Genomic DNA, 10,203 nt, shown 5'->3' with positions numbered 1-10,203 from the left:
GCCATGTGGATCTCCTCCAGGGCAGGCGGGAATCGAACTCGAGGAAGCGGCTTAAGCTTCTTAGTGCTGTGCTTTAGCCCGCTGCGCCACCAGGGAGGGCCCTACACTAACTTTTTAAATCTAAACTTCACCTGCCTGTGTCTGTCTGCACAAGTCTTCATCTCCTTGGCAAACTCATCGCATGTCACTGAAAGAAGAATTCTGGAAACTTCTCAGAATTAAACCAAGGCCCCACTCCTTGAAACCCAGCCCCCATCGGAACCCTATCACAAGGATGCCTGCTTTCATGAGCTGTCCTACAGCTCCTTTCACCCACAGCCTCCTATCAGGACACCCCTGAAGCGCCCTTTTCCCACTGAAAACTTTCCCACTCTCTGCTGTCTTTGAGTCTCTGCCGAATTACAGGGGCTGTGCCTGACTACTTCACTGCAGCATGTTCATAATCAGGCACTTTCAGAGGTCCACATTTGTGGGTTTTTTTTTAAGATTTATTTATTTATGCATACAGAACTGGGGTACAAACCAGAGGTGGAGGGGCGGTGGGAGGATTCACCGGAAATAGACTGGGGAGCAGAACAGATAGATTGTTGCTGAGGGGAGCATAAGGCAGGACAGGAGAGGTCTACTGCACCCTGTGGATCACCTCCAGGGCCGGGGATTGAACTGGCACTGAAGCTTGCAATGCTGCATCCTAACCTGTTATGCTACCAGGAAGGGTCTCGTTCACATTTGTTTTGTCTTCATTTATTTCACATCACTCTCCAATGCGAGAGTAGGCTGTCTGTCTGCTGGGTGTGTGGAACAAACCTAAGTGTTTTGTCCCAACTTCTGTGACTGGCCACAATAAAGGAAGGCGGGAGGCAGAAAGGCTGAGAAGCAGAGTTTATTGCTCCCAGACAGCAGCTGAGACGGAGCCCCTAGAGTGGGGTCCGCAGCTACTGCCAACTCAATAAGGGGGAACGGTCTCCTACATAGATTCTAAACTCAGATTCCCAAGGGGATGACTCATCGCTGTGTCCTTGATGTGAGGCCCAGTTCGTTATCACCTTCAGTTAGTCCCATCCAGGATCTCAAGGTCAGTTTATTACCACTTTATCAAGCATGGATGCAAGGCTCAATTCTTACCCTAATTCAGTCCTTGTCAGTAAATCTTTGGTCACTTCCTGCCCTAAGAAAGTGTTAGTTGGGCTGACTCTCTCCAGTCATCTTGGGGTTATAAGAAGGGAGGGCTGGTAATTATCACTGATTAATTAATTAGTTAATTTTTTGTTGCAGAAAAAAACTGGGGTGTAAAAGCCAGAGGCTCAGCACGAGAAGGCAGGGTGTGTGAGAGGACTCGCCAGAGACAGAGTGATCAGTAGAATAGGTGGATTGATTGAAATCCACTGCTGAGGGGAGCAGCAAGAGTGACAGGAGAGGTCTGCTGAGCCATGTGGGTCAGATCCCTGGCCAGGATCAAACCCAGGCCTTAATGGTGATAGTGAATTCCCTAAGGCAAGTTAGGGGATAATTAGACAGCTTCCGGGACTTCCGAAGAGTTCAGGAAGGCTCCAGAGACACAGTCAACAAATTCCAAAGGAGACTAATCAAACACCCCAGAACTAGGGGCAACAGGACCTTCCAGAACAAGGACAATAAAGAAAAAGGACTCTAAGATAAAGGCTGCGACACAGAGACTTAGTTCTGGGCACAGAGACATTAAGACAGTGTGTGAGACCACCCAGATCTAAGCAATCACAGAGAAGCTTAGAATATTTAGGGAAAGAAGGTCTAGATTCCCTAGGGCAGGACTCCACTTTGGCTCCCTTCCCCCTTCCTGGCCTGGTTCCAACAGCCTAGGAGTCCCACTTTATTTTTGTTTGTTTTCTCCTCGATAAACTTTCTCTAAACAAATTCACATCTTCACTCGCTTGCCTGAGTATCAATGAAGTTCCTGCTGCAGCTTCAGGAGACACCAACCCGTGGTGGTCTAGTGGCCGGGACTGAGTGCTGCTGCCGCCCCTGGGATCTCTGTCTGGCTGGGAGACTGGGCCTGAAAACTTGACCTTTCTGTATCAACTGGGCTGAGATTTAACCCCTAGGCCATCAGGGAAGCCCAAGCTGATGAATTTGGTTGTGTTTTTGTTTGTTTTGTAATTCTATATTGGATGCTAGGAGTGAATCTGTGAAACTAACACAGGAGTTTTACCTTGGACAGGGAAATGGAGAACCTAGAAAGACTTCAGGCGGAAAAGGGGAAGCTAGAATCCCACCTTTGTGATGAAGGCTCATTTCCTGTCTACTATGAGAAGCTCCCTGACCCCAGGTGCCTTACGATTCACTGAGCTGGTAACAATCCCCACAGAGAGAAATGTGAGAACATTCCTGAGGTGAGGAGGGGAGTTTATCTTCAGATTCCAGGAGCATTTGGGCATAAATTGGAGGAAAAACAATCCTGGGATAAGCACCTTTGACCTTGCCAATTTCATTTTAGTCAGAGCAATGCTTTCCTTTGTTTCTGAAACAAATGAAGACTTTGCAAATGTTTTTAAAAGAGTATCGGCTCCTTTCCCTTTGCAAATGTTTTTAAAAGAGTATCTGCTCCTTTCCCTAAGAGTAATGAGGTAGATACTTCTTTACCTTGTCTCATTTCCTAAGATTACTGTGAACATGGGTCAGGGGTCAGTCGTCAGGCAACGCAGAAGAGCCTTTGTAACTGGATCCCCGTGGCACCCAGAAGCCACAGGGCAAGGCAGCCTTGATGAGGGGTGAGCCGACCTCAGCCCACTCACTGCCTGTGGATATTCTCCCCGGCTGCATGGCAAGGCCAGGTCCAGTCCAGGATTCCCTCGCCCCTCAGGGCAGGCCTGTTGGGTACTGCCAGCCTTTTGCCCGTTTCTGTGTGCGCCTAGAGTACTGAATGAACCAATCATGTTCATTCACCCTTCAGTTAATATATTGAGCTTGAAAATGGATAAGGTGTTAATTCGTGCTCAATCGTCCAATCAGATGTTTAGGATTGAAAATGATCCAATCATGTTGGTGGGGTGGGGACCTTGAAGAGCATATAAGGCAGAGCCAGCAGAAGCTTGGGTCAGGCAGCCAGCAGCCAGCCTTCTAAAGCGAAGCTTCCATCTGACTACCTTCAAAAGATTCTGCGCCGACCTCCAGAGAGAGACAAGCATTGACCAGTCCACCTCTATGAAATTCTGCAGCCCTCCAGAAACTTCTCCACAACTTCCAGACCACCACACCTCCAGAGCTCATAGACCTTCACAGAGACCCAGTCATGACACCTGCGTCCAGCCGTTTCTTACATCACCGGAAACAGGTCCCTTAATTTGCTGGTGTTGCTGAGAACCGTTCCCTGCTGGAGTATGCCAGCGCTCACTGGGCCACAGCCCAGTTACCTCCTGGGGCTGTTGAGTCCATGGCTGTCTGGTCGGGCATCTGGCCCACCTCAGAGAGCTGCTGGGGCTGCATCAGTATCACCTTATTGTCCCTGTGCTGTCTTCATTTGAGACTTCTGGACACTGCAGACACTATCTGGGGTGAGATAGCCAGCCACTTGTGGCCTCAGAAACGCCTTCCTTCCCCAATCTCTTATTAGTTAAACCCTGTTGTTGCTGGCCCCTGAGCCTGAGTGGTCTTGCTGCCGCATGTGTGGAGGGTGAGGGTGGGGGTGGGGAGGGAATTGGGGGTGGGTTGAGCATCCCTGCATGGTCGTGCTGTTAAGTACTGTTTGAACACTCTTTTATACCATTTCAATTTGATTCTTATGAACACTCCCAAAATCACTTGGCCCCACCACTCATTTCTCATTCACTTGACCAAGCATTTCACCCTGCTTACACCTAGTTCTTGCAATTTGAACCATTTCACACAAGAACTCTAAAACAAAAGCCCCTTATACTATTGGTCTGTGCAAGTAAACACTTTTATGATTATGAACAGAGGCATTTCCAATAAAAAAGACACATTCATTAAAAGTATTCTCTACCTAATATGGAGCAGAGCTGAGCAGCAAGAAGAATTTGAAACACCAGCGACAGGGTGAGAAAAGACCATTGGAGAGAGGCATATGCAGAAGGTCAGCTTTGGCCTTACCCCAGGGTTTTGGAGGAGACATGAGACGAATGGGAAGCTGACAGTGGCAGCTTTTATTTTGATTTGTACTTAATTTTGCTCCTTTCATCCCAGATTTGCCTTGTCCCTTTCGCTTCCTTCCTATGGTTCCCCCAAAAGGCATCTTAGTCTTGAGCAAGCTTTGGGGTCAGAGCAACCCAACCCCAGGCCAGCTCTGTTTGGCTGGGCATTTATGCACGGGGGTGGGTAGCTTTGGGCATTTCATTGGGAAACATCATCCTTTTTAGTCTTCCCTCTCTCTACACAATCGTTCTACGAAAGATCTTACACACTAAGTATATGCTTTATGCAGTAGATGGCAGGATTCCTTTAGCATGTGCAAGCTTGAGGATCCAGGGATCCCCCCAGTCTTCCTGCTAACAGTTATAAAATTCTTCTCAGAATCACTGTGAGTCAGAGTAATGAGACCCCATGACAGGTAAGGAAACCTTGTAATTTGCCTGCAGTTCAGAACAAGCATCATGGACTGGAAACAACAAAATTTAAAGGCCTCGCCACTGGCCTTTTCTACTTGACTTTGTCTCTAAATCAAGTCAAATTTTACCCTCAAGTATTTTGGGGTCTTTGAAACAATCAGTATCTCCTGTCCCTGTAGTCTAACTTGAAGATCAGAGTTGTAGAGCAACATTTTTCTAAGATGAGATAGAAAAGGAAGGAGGGAAGCAGTATAGAGTTCAAGGAAATAGACAACCACTCAAAAGAAAAAAACTCCCTCAGGATATCCAACAAGCAGAGAAAGACTCCAGATTCCTTATTCCTGCTCGAAGAAAGCCCTGGGAATAACTAAGAAAACATCTCTTTTTTGGTTTTTGCTCCTAATAGTACGTATAGTGAGGGAATTGTCTAAACTGCTGTTTCCACTGGGGCCATGAGGCAAATAGAAACCTGGCCCCCCACTGGGGTCCAGAGAAAGCACGGTCACACTCACCCTTTGCTGATAACAAGGCTACTGTGTTCTTGGGTCTCTTCCAGTTCCTTTATCATCCTTGGTTTAATCTAGCAGATTGCCCTGAAAGCTATTGATATAATAAAACATCTCCCAGACAGTATTCTTTTTTTCCTTCAAAATTGTGTTGGTTTCCCATTTTTTTTAAATAAAAATTGTAAGTCTGTGCTAAAAATGGAGCTTGCATATGACCCAGCAATCTTACTCCTAGGTATCTACCCAAAAGACACAAAAACACTGATTGAGAAAGACACCTGCACCCCCGTGTTTATTGCTGTTTTATTTACAATAGGAAAAACATGGAATCGACCCTAATGCCCAAAAGTAGATGACTGGATTAAAAAGATGTAGTACATGTACACAATGGAATATTACTCAGCAATCAAAACAGATAAACACAGGCCTTTTGCAGCAACATGGATGGAGCTGGAAGGGATCTTGCTTAGTGAGATAAGCCAGAAAGAAAAAGAAAAGTACTGGATGGTTTCACTCATAGCAGGAGCATAAAGAACCGGGGGGGGGGAATAATAATAATGAACAATTATATACCAGAAAAATTTTATGAGGGTGGAGTGGGGAATGGGATTAAAAAAAATGGGGGAAGTGGGGCAGTACACGTGACTGTGGTGATGGCACACGGGTGATTTGGTGAAGGGAAGTCCACGGGATTTGAACTGAGATGGGACAAGGCATAAAATGATGTAAAAATGAACTATTATAATAATTTTAAAAAGTATAAGTTTGGGAGTATAACTTCACATCTCTGCACATGGACATGCGTCATTTACCTGCCACCAAAACTCCAGCACCAATACAGTGTTGCTACTGGGTAGGGTGGGGAGGCACCCTGGAACCCCAAACCTGCCTGTTCTAAATAGGTTATGCCATCAACCACACAGAGACAAAATATACTGTAGTGTATAAGACAATTCACGTGCACTAACAAGAGAATAGAAAGAATAGATGAAAAAAGTTTCTCCAAGAAGCACCCAAAGTTACCATCCCCTGGTGGGTAAATGTCCAGCCAAACAGGGTGGCCCAAAGCAGGGCCTCTGAGATCCCAAAGCTGCCACAAGTCTAAGGTACCTTCTGGTGGGGACCCATAAGAAAGGGGAAGGGGACAGACAAGGCTGGAAGGAAAAGAGCAAAATCAAAATCAAGATAAAGGCTGCTATTGTCAGCCTCCCCACAGGTCTCTCATCCCATAGGTCTCTGTCTCCTTCCAAGTGTCTCCTTCCATAACCCACAACTTCCTGGTGTAAGTTCAGGGCTTAGAAGCAAATGCAGCTTCTTCATATGTCTCTGCTCCACGTCCCCAGGCCTCCTTCTGGCTCCCCATCCTCCTTCCTTCTCCCATCTCTTCCACTTCCCCCTGCTCAGCTCCACCCACCCTTGGTTGAAGCAGAAAACCTGGACCCTCCTCTCTCCTGGGAACCACCCTGTTACACTACCCCCTTACCTCCTTACACATTCCTCTTCACCACCCACTCCACTAGTGGCCACCTGTTTTCAGAGCCTAAGGGCTATTTTTGTTGTGTTTTTGCCAGATAGCAGGTCTTCTACGTCACTTGGTCAGTGTGAACAGTGTAATTCCTAACACCCAGCGAGGGACTCCGCATCAGACTCTGCTTCTCTCCAGAGCTCTCGCCGTGGACCTTCTTGTGTCCTCTTGCAGCTTGTCACCCAGAGTCAGCAGTACCCTTAATGGTACGATCATCTACGTGAGCCATCTTGCTCAGAAGCCAGCCACCCCTCAGTGGCGCATGGATGTGGCAGGACAAATGTTCTATTACAAACACCTCTTTCCTCACTGCTTCATTTCTCTAGAATTATCTGGCCAAACTGTACCACCTACATTAAACCAAACTTTTTTCTTCTGTGAATCAAAGCCTGGGGTAAATGTATTCCTCCTTCTTCCTCTCTCATTCTGTACATATATATAGATGATGAGAGAAAGGAGCAGAAGTTTCGCCTGGAGTACAAAGTGAGGGTTTTAATCTACTTACCTAAGTATCTTAAATATATACATGGCCTTCCTATCAAGTTTCAATTAAAATAAACACATACTTTAGAATATATCAAAACTGTTTTAACTGAAAAATAATGGTATTAGCATGTGACAAAGGAGTAGCGAGGAACCCTCAAACCAAAAGGGGGGGTCCAACCATCTGCATGTACATAGGCAAAGATACAGACTTAGTAAAAGATTTTTTTTAAGACTTATTTATTTATGAATACAAAACTAGGGTACAGGCCAGAGATGTGGAGGGTGAGAGGATTCACCAGAGACAGAGTGGGGAGCAGAACAGGCAGATCACTGAAGCACACTGCTGAGGGGAGCAGCGGGCGGGCCAGGAGAGGTCTGCTGTGCCACGTGGGTCAGCTCCAGGGCCTGAGATTGAACTTGTGCTGAAGTGGCAGTGGCCAGCTTCACAGTGCCTCTGGGGCAGGCGGGGATCGAATTCATGCACAAGCGACTTTAGCTTCTTAGTGCTGTGCTTTAACCCACTGCACCACCAGGGAGGGTTCGTGAAAGATTTTTAATAGAATTGGTGTGCAGAGAGGGGAGGGGGGGAAGAATTTCAAATTATAGTTTCCCAATAAAATTCAAAATTACCCCTCTCTTTGTGAGTGAATGTTCAGCCAAACAGACATGGCCCAAAGTAGGGGCCACTGCAGCTGGAAATCTTGACACACATCTAAAGTACTTTTGGCTGAGAACTACAAGAAAGGGATTAGGCAGGTGCCAATTTTGGGACAGAGAGACTTAAAATATACCACATAATCCACCATGTGGTCAAAATAATGGCTGCCATTATCTCTTCCCAGGACAAGGAGCAACTGCACTACCTTTCTCTTATATATCTCTTCCAAATATCTCTCCCAAGTGTCTCTACAGGTCTGTACTCCATGTGTCTCCTTCTAACAATACCAGGGTGCAAGTTGAGGTGGGAAAAGCAAGAAGAGCTAGAACATATATCTGTTCAGGTGATAGGTAAGGAGGGAGCTTAAATCTACCCGTTTCCTAGCAGCTCTCAGTCAGGAAGTCAGGTTCATGGCATGTTGGAAGCTGTAATTCTTGGCACCTAAAATGTCTTTGGTCTGGAGATGGCGATAGAGTCTAAAAATGCCAGGCAAAGATTGTGCCTCTAACAAGGTCAACATTTGAATGGAGGAAAGTGTTGCTGGGCAGAATCACTCTTCCAGAGAGCCATAGATGACTTCCTTGTTTGCAAAAGAGAGTCCTGTTGTGATGTGCAATGAAAACAAGTGCATATAGATGATGATGGGTGACAACATCTGAGAGTGCCCTCTGCAGACCTTCCTGATCCCAATTTTTCTTTAAAGATTTATTTATGCACACAGAACCAGGATATAGGCTAGATGTGCAGGGGCAGTGAGAGGATTCACCAGAGACAGAGTGGGGAGCAGAACCGGCAGATTGACAAGTACACTGCTGAGGGGAGCAGCAGGCAAGATAGGAGAGTTCTGCTGAGCCTTGTAGGTTAGTTCTTGTAGGGGCCGGGGATCAAACTCGCACTGAAGTGACTGTGGCTAGCTTAGTTTAACCCGTTGCGCCACCAGGGAGGACCCCTGATCCCAATTCTAATGAATTGGGCCCCTGATCCCAATTCATTAGATCCCAAAATCTAATGAAGATTCCTTATTTAATTTTCACAAAACCAACACCTCATCTACGATAACCAGACCAGGAAGGTAGCCTGCTATAAGTCAGACATGTAGAGAGTTATATTGTTATCTTGTGACAGTCCAGAAAATCCAACAAGAACTCCCCTAGTCAAGGCCAAATCACCAAGATTTAATCAATACAGCTTCCCTAATGTTTTTACCCTGTTTTCAATGTAAGATCAACCAGGAAAAAAAGAAATCAAATATGTATCCATAACCCATCACATAGGATGTTTCTCTGTACCAACTTCCCCATGCCAACAACTTCCAGTCAGCACATCCCTGAAGTCTTCCCCTTTTTTCACTGTGCAGCTTTCACACTCTTCTTTCTGCCTTTGAGCTTCAGCCTAAACACACGTGTTGGTGGCTCACTCCCTTGCTAGAGCAAGTCCTGAATAAATAAACTGCTTGTTCTCACTTGGTTGCTCTTTATTCACACAAAGTTATTTAATTGGTCTAGTCTCTGGCTTCCTACTCATCACATGGGGCTAAATCATGCCCACGAGTCAGTGTCATTTGAAGTCCCTAATTTCCCACACTGGATTCAGGGTGTCGGGAAGAACAAGAAACCACAGGATGAAAATGTGGCATCTTCTTGGAAGTCAGCGTTTTGGTGATTAGAGGAAAAATTACCATCTTAAACAAACACATATATGTTGTCGAATTGAATATTAAATGGGAATATTTTTTAATATAAGCTAACTCTCTTCCAAAAGATCACCTGTTTTTAGTAAGCGTATCCTCTGGACCCTGGCTTATCTCTTTTTTGCTCTCTTCTCTTCATTTGGAATTTATATGACATATGGTGAAGACACCTCATAAGATTCCAGAACAACGGTTCTCATATTCCAGACCCTGGAAGAGTTTGAGATCTTTTCAGGAGATCTACAAAAGTAAAGCTACTTTAATAACAATACAAAAACATGATTTGCCTCTTTCACTTTCTTCCTCTCACAAGTATGATGTGGAGTTTCCAGAGGCAGCATCACTGGGATGTGGCCACAGATTGAAAACAAGCATTTACGGGCACCCAGCTGTTTTCTATTAAGCCAGACGTTTAAAGTATAAAGCAATGCACTCTTCTCACATTATTTTGAAAAACAGTTATTTTCCATTTAAACATTTTACGTCTCATGTGCAACACGGTTTGGTTATTTTAAAATTAATTACCAAGTAAATTTAAAAAATTGTTCAATTTTCGTTTCTAACCAAGTATGGTAGCTAGGATACATATAAACAAAAGGTTTGTGTTCGTGGGGGTCTCAATACTTCTGAAGATTGTAAAAGGATTTAGGAAACAAAAAAAAAATGAAGACTGCTACTTTATAACAACAAAAACATGAGCCAAGGCCAATCATGACATTCACATTTAAGGCAGAAAAATTCGACTGTGAGAATAGCAGGCAGAACAATGCACCCTTGCACTGTCAATGCACATGAAA

The sequence above is a fragment of the Condylura cristata genome, unplaced genomic scaffold (assembly GCF_000260355.1).
Source record: "Condylura cristata isolate star-nosed mole 26May11 unplaced genomic scaffold, ConCri1.0 scaffold00004, whole genome shotgun sequence".
NCBI lineage: Eukaryota > Metazoa > Chordata > Mammalia > Eulipotyphla > Talpidae > Condylura > Condylura cristata.
The sequence above is the reverse complement of the archived record's forward strand: the minus strand, read 5'-3'. Positions refer to the sequence as shown.